The 9782-nt window shown below is 44.5% G+C and overlaps 1 long non-coding RNA gene across 1 annotated transcript; it reads right to left on the bottom strand.

Moving 5' to 3' along the window:
* Positions 1–3372: 3372 nt before the first annotated feature.
* LOC147112339 (uncharacterized) lies at positions 3373–9059 on the bottom strand. The gene is made up of 2 exons (XR_015079654.1): positions 8746–9059; positions 3373–4319 (listed from the first exon to the last, which is right to left on the bottom strand). It is a non-coding gene; the product is annotated as an uncharacterized LOC147112339 (long non-coding RNA).
* Between the last annotated feature and the right edge of the window lie 723 nt (positions 9060–9782).

Below are 9782 nucleotides of genomic sequence, written 5' to 3'. Positions count from 1 at the left end.
TCAAGAAGAACAGCACCATCCAGTCCGCTTGGTTGGTTCCCTTCCACTGAAGTAAACACCCATCGTCTCCACAGCGGGTAGTATGTACTGGGCACAGGATGCACTGCTGCAGCTCACCAAGCTTACTTTGCCAGCATCTCCCAGTTCTGCGACCTCTTACCATTGAGAAGGACAAGAGCAGCAACCTTATGGCAACACCAACACCTGCAAGTCCCTTTACGAGTCACAAATTAACGGGTCTTTTTCCGAGTGGCAGGCAGTGACTAGTGGGGTACCGCAGGGATCGGTCCTTGGACCCCAGCTATTCACAATATACATTAATGATCTAGATAAGGGAACTAGATGTAATATCTCCAAGTTTGCAGACGACACAAAGCTGGGTGGGTGTGTGTGCTGCGAGGAGGATACCAAGAAACTCCAGGATGATTTGGACAGGTTGGGTGATTGGGCAGAAGCGTGGCAGATGCAATATAACGTGGATAAATGCGAGGTTATCCACTTTGGTGTCAAAAACAGAAAGGCAGACTATTATCTGAATGGCAATAGATTGGGAGAAGGGGAAGTGCAACGAGACCTGGGTGTCCTTGTGCACCAGTCGCTGAAGGTAAGCATGCAGGTGCAGCAGGCGGTGAAGAAGGCAAATGGTATGTTGGCCTTCATAGCGAAAGGGTTTGAGTACAGGAGCAAGGATGTCTTGCTGCAGTTGTACAGGGCCTTGGTGAGACCACATCTTGAGTACTGTGTGCAGTTTTGGTCGCTTCATCTGAGGATGTTCTTGCCATGGAAGGAGTTCAGCAAAGATTCACCAGGCTGATCCCTGGGATGGCAGGAATGACGTATGAGGAGAGATTGGGTCGATTGGGCTTATACTCGCTGGAGTTTAGAAGAATGAGAGGGGATCTCATCGAAACTTATAAAATTCTGACAGGTCTGGACAAACTAGATGCAGGTAGAATGTTCCCGATGGTCGGAGAGTCCAGAACCAGGGGTCATAGTCTAAGGATAAGGGGTAAGCCATTTAGGACAGAGATGAGGAAGAATTTCTTCACCCAGAGAGTGGTGAACCTGTGGAATTCTCTACCACAGAAGGCGGTTGAGGCCAAGTCTTTAAATATATTCAAGAAGGAGTTAGATATATTTCTTCGAGCTAAAGGTATCAAGGGATATGGGGAGAAGGCAGGTACGGGATACTGAGTTTGGATGATCAGCCATGATCTCATTGAATGGCGGAGCAGGCTCGAGGGGCCAAATGGCCTACTCCTGCTCCTATCTTCTATGTTTCTATGTAAATCCTGACTTGGACGTATAGCGCTGTTCCTTCATCATCGTGGGACAAATCCTGGCATTACTTACCTAACACCATTGTGGGAGCACCAATCACAACAAGAAATGCCAAAGTTCAAGAGGAGGCGGTCCACCACCAGCTTCTCAGGGCAACTGGGGATTGGCATTAAACCTGGCCTTGCCAGAGTCGCAACAAAAAAATCCCGAGAACAAAAAATACAGCTGAGAGGGGCTTTCAAGAACCAGTCTACTGGCTCGCCATTCTCAGAAGCTTTCAAGTTTATTGTATTAAACTTGTTGAGTGTCAGCCGGTGGGTAGCACTCTTGCCTCTGAGACAGAAGGCTGTGGGTTCAAGCCACACTCCAGAGACTTGAGCACGTACAAGGCTAACACTCCCAGTGCAGTGCTGAGGGAGTGCTGCACTGTTGGAGGTGCTTTCTATAAGATGAGGTGTTAAACCGAGGCCCTGCCTGCCCTCTTAGGTGGATGTAAAAGATTCCATTCCATCATTTAAAGAAGGGGGGGGCGGGGTTCTCCCTGCTGCCCTGGCCAATATTTTATGTCTCAGCCACTGAAAAAACATTATCTGGTCATTATCAGATTGCTGTTTGTGGGACCTTGCTGTGTGCAAATTGGCTGCCGCGTTCCTACATTACAACCGTGACTACACTTCAAAAGTACTTAATTGGCTGTAAAGCGCTTTGGGATGTCCTGAGGTCATGAAAGGTGCGATATAAATGCAGGTTTTTCTTTCATATGTGATGGAGCTTTTTCCAGTTATGCACCAACTCATTGATGTACTATTGTTTACTGGCCACCTGGAAGCTCTGATTTATGTGGCAACTGCCCTTGTGGGCTGACTGTTTCTAAGCAACCTGAAAGGATTGTGTTCACTTGCACGGTTTGATAGGACAAAGATTTCTCTACCTGTTCTTTTCTACAGCAACTGACCTGATCTGACACCTTGGAATAAATTCATTTCAGTGGCTGTGTCATGTGGAAACTCTAGACTCTAAACACAATTGACCATGAACCGTGCTCTATGCTTTGAAATAAAATCTGACCTCTTAACTCATTAAAGAAACTCATGGGTGGGTTTTAGCCTAAGTTGTTAGATTTTGTGTCCTGTTCCCACCATTCTCCAATACTCCTTCTGCAGAGGGATGTTTTTTCAGAATCATGTCACTCTTTATCAGATGTTGGTATTATCATTCTGGATCTTCTCCTACTCTATTGGCACTGTTTGAATATGATGTACTGTATATTTTTTAACCTCTTCATGGTTTGGCCTGATCAAACTTTATTTTGACTGTTAAGAAAAGTGTTAAACTAAAGGTTTGAATACCATGCAGTTTGCCCTATCCAGATAAATAAAAAATGTTCCATGTTCCCAGTAGGAAGTTGTACTGAAAAAAAGACAGACTTGAAAAAGACTTGCATTTATATCGCGCCTTTCACAACCTCAGGACATCCCAAAGCGCTTTAATGTAGTCACTGTTGTAATGTAGGAAACACAGCAACAAAACACGGACAGCAAGTTCCCACAAACAGCAATGTGATAATGACCAAATCATCTCTTTTAGCGATGCTGGTTGGGGGATAAATATTGGCCAGGCCACTGGGGGGATCTCCCCTGCCCTTCTTCAAAATAGTGCCATGGGATCTTTTACGTCCACCTGAGAGGGCAGATGAAGCCTCGGTTTAGCATTTCACCCAAAGGATGGCACCTCTGACAGTGCAGCACTCCCTCAGTACTGCACTGGGAGCGTCATCCTGGATTTTGTGCTCAAGTCTCTGGAGAGGGACTTCAGAGGCGAGAGTGATATCCACTGAGCTACAGTGTGGAAATGGGGGGGGGCAGGAAAGGGGGAGAGTTGGACCCTGTGCTCCCTTTGACACTAGGTCCTCACTGGGAGGAGGGGATCAGTGAACGTAATTCTGAAATATAAAGCTGGAGGTGAAAAATGTTGACATTTCTAGAGTGTACGATTTTTACAATTTCTGTTTATACAATATCAAGTTTTGTTTCATTTGGGTTCTTTAAAGCTATGTGCACATACAAATAATTTGAAATCAAAGCGTTGGGGGTAATTATAAAGTATCCTTTAATCGTAATAAACTTTCCATGCTCCTTTAACTCCGAAGACTCTTATTTATCATTCCATTCTGCTTAATCTTCTTAAAAGTAATAAATGTGTGCTCCCCAATATTCCTCCCAGTAACACATAAGAAACATTCAATTCCCAGACACTACGGAGAGGAAATGGGGCAGAGATTGGCCTTAACAGGGGGACATTCATCTTTGGGGTGCTCTGCCTGTCCAGGAACTGGGCAATAATGGGGCAGGGGTTGGGCACAGTAATACTCTGGCTGTGTTCTATAACAACTTGCTTACAAGAAAAAACTCATTATAAACTTTGAGTGCCCCATAGAAAAACTAAAGGAAATAAAATGTACGATATTTAGTATGAGCGGAGAGGCTAGAAAATAGATTACGATGAAATGAGATGGCAATAAATAGAAGGATGTTCAATGACACTAAATAGAATAATGAGTGAGATCATACTGAATAGAATAATGAGTGAGATCATACTGAATAGAATAATGAGTTCAATGATACTGAATAATGAATGAGATGGTGCTGAATTGGAATGATGTGAAAGGTAATGGAGTCACACTTCCTGCTCTGTATCACAGCACTGTTAGGACAAATTAATATCGTAAGGTCAGTTGTGACTAAGACATCAGTGCACCAGACGTAAGATGCAGATCGCAGACAACTAGTAAATAGGACAGGATCATCTTCTACTTTTCTTCAAATTGTAGAATCTTTTGGTGATGACACTCGTGAGAAACAATGTTCAAGATGCCAGTTCAGAATGAGAGAAGTTCGCCAGAGTTAGTTGTGCCCGAGCTGTAGTGTTTGATCCTTTTGTCCGCAACCAGAGCTTGCACAGGACAGCTGATATTATCAGAACAACCAGCAGCAGTCCAGTCAAGATGAATGTTTCAACAGGGGGGAGATTTACTGCTCCTGCAATATAAGAGGGTATTTAGATTAATAAATGTGTAAAAATCAAAAAGGTAAATCCTTATCAAGCACGAATGACATTTTGCAAAACATAGTGGTGACGGTTAGCTGAGTGCTCAAAAAGTATCATGCTGTAGGAATTGACGAATTCCTAACTAATAACTGAGGTCGACTCAGGAGATCAATCAAACAGGTCTTTAATGTAAAACTAAACGAGTTCAAACAGTTTGATGAGATCAATACAGGAGAACCACGAAAACAGGTCTTAACAAGATGGAGCTTCCACGAGGACTGCTAGGGCAGTCACGTGGTTTGCGACGTGACGTCACCGCGTTTGCCCGCGTTTTCCCGCGCTCTTAAAGGGGTCACGCCCCCGTGCATACAAACACTATATACAAAACAAGGTAATGTCTAACACAATGGTACAGGCTTAGGTTGGTGTTAGACATCGTTAAAGGGAATTATAAACAGTTGCCCAGAGTCATTCAGTGGCTCCGCCACAATGCGAACATAAGACAATAACGGGCAGAAAAGGACCAGCTAGTCCATCAACCCTGCCCCTGGCCAGAGCATCATGGCTAGACTCTTCCTACCCCCACCCCTGCTCCCCACTGCCCCCTGTAGCCATGTAATCTTTGGAAGAGGCAAAGAAACCCAGGGCCAATAAGGGGAAAAACAAAACACTCTGGAATATTCCTCTCTGACCCCCTCAGGCAATCAAACCCAGTCCAGAAGATCACATTGACTATGATTACCTTATCTTTTAATCCACTATATGATGCGATCTCTGCCCCAGCCAGAAACTGGTCCAGCTCACTCTTGAAGTCGCTTGAAGAGTTAGCCTGCTCACTTAGACTCAATAAGGACTCACTATCTCATTGTATGGACCTTAGTCTAATCAGCGAAGGCTTGTCACTTTCTCGATATCTCCAACATGAAGCGATCCATGTCACAGGCATTTACACTATAACCTGAGTGGACTTCACAACTCACCAGTCAGTCGCAAGAATTTTCCTCACGAGTCGCCAATTTTTTTTAATGGTATTTTGCAGGCTGGTCTGATCCCGTATCTGTTGTCTGCCTCATGTCTGGTTCCTCCTCTTCCACACACTTAATGACATTGATGCTTGACTCACCTTGTAAATTATTTTAAAACAACAAGGACCTAGCATAATTCCAGTTTTATAATCGGGGCATTTTACCTTTTACTTTTGGCAGCAAAATGGAAGCCATATCTGACAGTCTTCTGCCTCAAGATCGATCACCCCCGGAATCCCTCGCACTGCTTGGCCTCCCTGCAACTAGATTGTTTCCTGGGAACTAGATTGATTCCTGGGATGAGAAGATTGTCCTATGAGGAGAGATTGAGTAGATTGGGCCTATACTCTCTGGAGTTTCGAAGAATGAGAGGTGATCTCATTGAAACATATAAGATTCTAAGGGGTTTGACAGGATAGATGCTGAGAGATTGTTTCCCCTGGCTAGAGAGTTTTGAGCTAGGGGTCACAGTCTCAGGATAAGGGGTCGGCCTTTTAAAATTGAGATGGGGAGGAATTTCTTCACTCAGAGGGTTGTGGATGCTGAGTCATGAGTATATTCAAGGCTGAGATAGATAGATTTTTGGACTCTATAAAAGAATCAAGGGATATGGGAATAGGGCAGGAAAGTGGAGTTGAGGTAGAAGATCAGCCATGATCTTATTGAATGGAGGAGCAGGCTCGAGGGACTGTATGGCCTACTCCTGCCCCTAATTCTTATGTTCTTATGTAACTCGCCTGTCAATATTATACAGAGGGCTGGTAGCACTGCAGCTCCACTTTTCCAGCATTTACCCTTGCAACACGTTACTCAGGGGTAAGTTAGACTGAGAGGTATAAGACACAGCTGTTGCCAGGATCAGCGAAGACAGGCAGAAGAATTGAGGAGTTTTGTGAATCTAAACAGTGCACAGAGTTTCAATAACGACTTCTGCAGCTGGGAGTGACACTTTTTTTGACAGACCTGGACTTGCTTCTGACTGTTTGGGAGCGTGTGAAAGACCCATTGGGAGATTTTGATCCCCTATACCCCCACACTGAAGCCAGGGAACCTCCTCCCCCCCCCACCGATACACGTTGTAGATCCACCCACAGCCCCACACCCAACCAGAAATTAAAGATACAGTCCAAATGGGGTGGAATTCTGAGGAAACTGAGTACCAGCCCATTTTCTGGTGCCCCGAGTAACAATCAGACTTAGGCCCCCCTCAACCCAGGGATTTTGGGGCCCTGACTTCTTAGAAGGGGAATAGAATGGATAATCCAGTTCAAGCTTTATTAAGCAGTAAGTGATTGTTGTGACATAAAAGTTGGTTGAAAATCTTTATTCAAATTCCCAATTGGAAGTGTAGTGTGCTGAAAACGTCAATATTAAAAGTATTATCTTTGTTATTGTTCCTAGCTGAGTACATGAGGGCTGTAATAAATAAAATAAAACCGCTACCCCCCACCTATAAAAAGGAACAACAAACTTTAAAGATAGCAGGACAGGTTGAGAAGGCTGTTAAAAAGGCATAATGGATTATTGGCTTTATAAATACAGGCATAGAATACAAAAGCAAAGAAGTTATGGTAGACCTATATAGAACACTGGTTAGACCTCAGCTTGAGTCTTGTGTTCAATTCTGGGCATCACACTTTAGGAAGAATATCAAGGCCTTGAAGATGGTGTACAGGGGATTTACTAGAATGGTACCAGGGATGAGAGACTTCAGTTATGTGGAGAGATTGGAGAAGCTGGGGTTGTTCTCCTTAGAGCAGAGAAGGTTAAGGGGATATTTAATAGAGGTGTTCAAAATTATGGGGAGTTTTGATAGGGTAAATAAGGAGAAACTGTTTCCACTGGCGGGAGGGTCGGTAACCAGGGAACACAGATTTAAGTAAACTGGCAAAAGAACCAGAGGGGAGATGAGTTTTTTTTAACGCAGCGAGATGCTATGATCGGGAATGCACTTCCTGAAAGGGTGGTGGAAGCAGATGCAATAGTAAGAAAGAAAGACGGGCGCGTCCCACAGTCCAAGTGGGATGTGTCCTATAGCGCCTTTCATGACCTCAGGACGTCCCAAAGTGCTTTACAGCCAATTAAGTATTTCTGAAGTGTAGTCACTATTGTAGGAAATACGGCAGCTAATCTGTGCACAAACAGCATGATGTAAATGACTAGATAATCTATTTTTAGTGATGTTGGTTGAGGGATAAATATTGGCCAGGACACCAGGGAGAATTTCCCTGTTCATTGGGTGACGGCATCTGATTTCCTGATTCGTGCTTCCAGCAGGTGAGGCTCTGATTTCCTAAGATAATGGGGCAGAATTTGCGTACTCTCAGAGTACACCGTCATACTGCCTTTGAAATGGACAGCAAGTTCGCGATTTCCACACGCGCTTGCGCATACGCTAAATCCCAAACTTGCGGTCTGTCAAGTTCTGACTTGACGGATCATCCGCTCCGACATTGAAAACTTATTTGCTGGCACAGAGTTGGGCTAATTGCCCACCAACTGCAAATTAAAATTTTACAGTGCAGGGCCTGTTTGCACAGCGTAAGGGGATAATCTTTGGGAAATTCAAGTACAGGAAACTCTTTTTTATCCGGCACCGATGGGACCGGCGTGGTGCCGGTTGATCAAAAAGTCCGGATTACAGAGGGGTATACTTACCAAGGTACGAGAGCCCCGTACACGGCCACAGGTGCAGGAGCCCCGGTTACACGGCACTTGTGCAGGAGTCCCGGTTACACGGCCACAGATCCAGGAGTCCCTGTTGCACGGCCACAGGTGCAGGAACCCTGGTTACACGGCCACAGATCCAGGAACCCCGGTTACACGGCCACTAATATATAGTAAAACTTACCTGAACCTACTCCTGAAATTTGTTGGTTAAGAGAGGTTTCCGGATATTTAGGTGCCGGTTAAAAGAGAGTTTCCTGTATATATTTAATTTTAAAAGCTTAACCTACAAGCCATTCTTTCAAACTTACTGTCAGCCCCCTCAGAGTAGAAAACACTTCCAAAAATTTTCAATCATATACAAAGTAACATTCCACTGTAGCCTGGAATATATTCTCTTTTTACATGTTTGGATGCGAATAGAAAGTTGCTGCATTTTATTTGAAAGTTGCAAACATTTACATGCAAGTAATATCCCACGATAAAAATTTGGTTGGCTTGTGAGTGAGAGACGGGGGGGGGGGGTGTGGGGGGGGAATGAGAGAACTTCTGTTTCCTGATTGGAGCACTGGCCCACGTGATCCCTGGTACGCTTCCGCCAGCAAGCCAGCAAGGAGGGTCCCCATCAGGTAAGTGTGCATTCCGTTCGAATGCCAGCAGCGTAATCCATAGTTACGCCGCTAACTGCAAAATCCATGCTAATGAGACAGGTGGATATATTTACCTGGATTCACTGATGCTGTTTCGGTTGATTTTCGACTGATTGGTCCATAAGAAACAATATGTAATGAGGCAAGATCTCTCCGCATCCTCGTCACCTCCTCTGAACTGCTACAATTCTGTTCAAATATACAGAATTATCATTTATTTCATCTTTGGAATAATTTTCGTAACATTGTGAACATTTATTTTGGCTACAAATCCAAAATAATTTGAAGGCACTATAATAAAGGAATATTTTATTCTCTGAGTGCTAATACCTTTCTCACGACTCTCTGGATTTGGTAGAGTAGCAAGTGAAGAGCATGTCTTACGCAGGTGGTAAATGCCATGCCATGCCGGGGAGCTCCAGTATCCAACAACCAGCCACTCATCAAAGTGCCACTCCTCACTGTACAACAACAATTTCCATTTATATAGTGCCTTTAACCTAGTAAAATGTCCCAAGGTGCTTCACAGGAGTGTTATCAAACAAAATTTGACACCGAGCCACATAAGGGGATATTAGGACAGGCGACCAAAAGCTTGGCCAAAGAGGTAGGTTTTAAGGAGTGTCTTAAAAGAGAAGAGAGAAATAGAGAGGATTAGGGAGGGAATTCCAAAGCTTAGAACCTAAGCAGCTGAAGGTATGACTGCCAATGGTGGAGCGATGAAAATCGGGCCATAATTGAAGGAGCACAGAGATCTCGGAGGGCTGGAGGAGGTTGCAGAGATAGGCCTGAATGCCCCAGTGTAGCAGTCCAGGAGTGGACCCTGACCGGCTGGATGCGAGACCTGCTGAATCAGGAGAGGAGCCTCAGTGCGCTGGGTGCTGAACTCCCGGTTCTGTGGGAGAAAAAAAGAGTTTTCCCCATCTTGGAGGTCACGCTATCACTGTGCACTGACCTCATTAGTGACTTAGAAAGCCTGTAAAACGCATGATAGTATTTCCACATGCTGTTCCACAATGCGGCTCTTGTTTCACTAAGTGCTAGGATGAATTGGTTGCTACCTTTTGAATCTAGGTTGCCACACTTTTATAGAATTACATTGGCTCGTATT

Source organism: Somniosus microcephalus, chromosome 9, assembly GCF_052327205.1.
Source record: "Somniosus microcephalus isolate GS21.2 chromosome 9, FLI_Smic_1.0, whole genome shotgun sequence".
Taxonomy (NCBI): Eukaryota; Metazoa; Chordata; class Chondrichthyes; order Squaliformes; family Somniosidae; genus Somniosus; species Somniosus microcephalus.
This window is presented reverse-complemented; position numbering and strand designations above follow the sequence as displayed.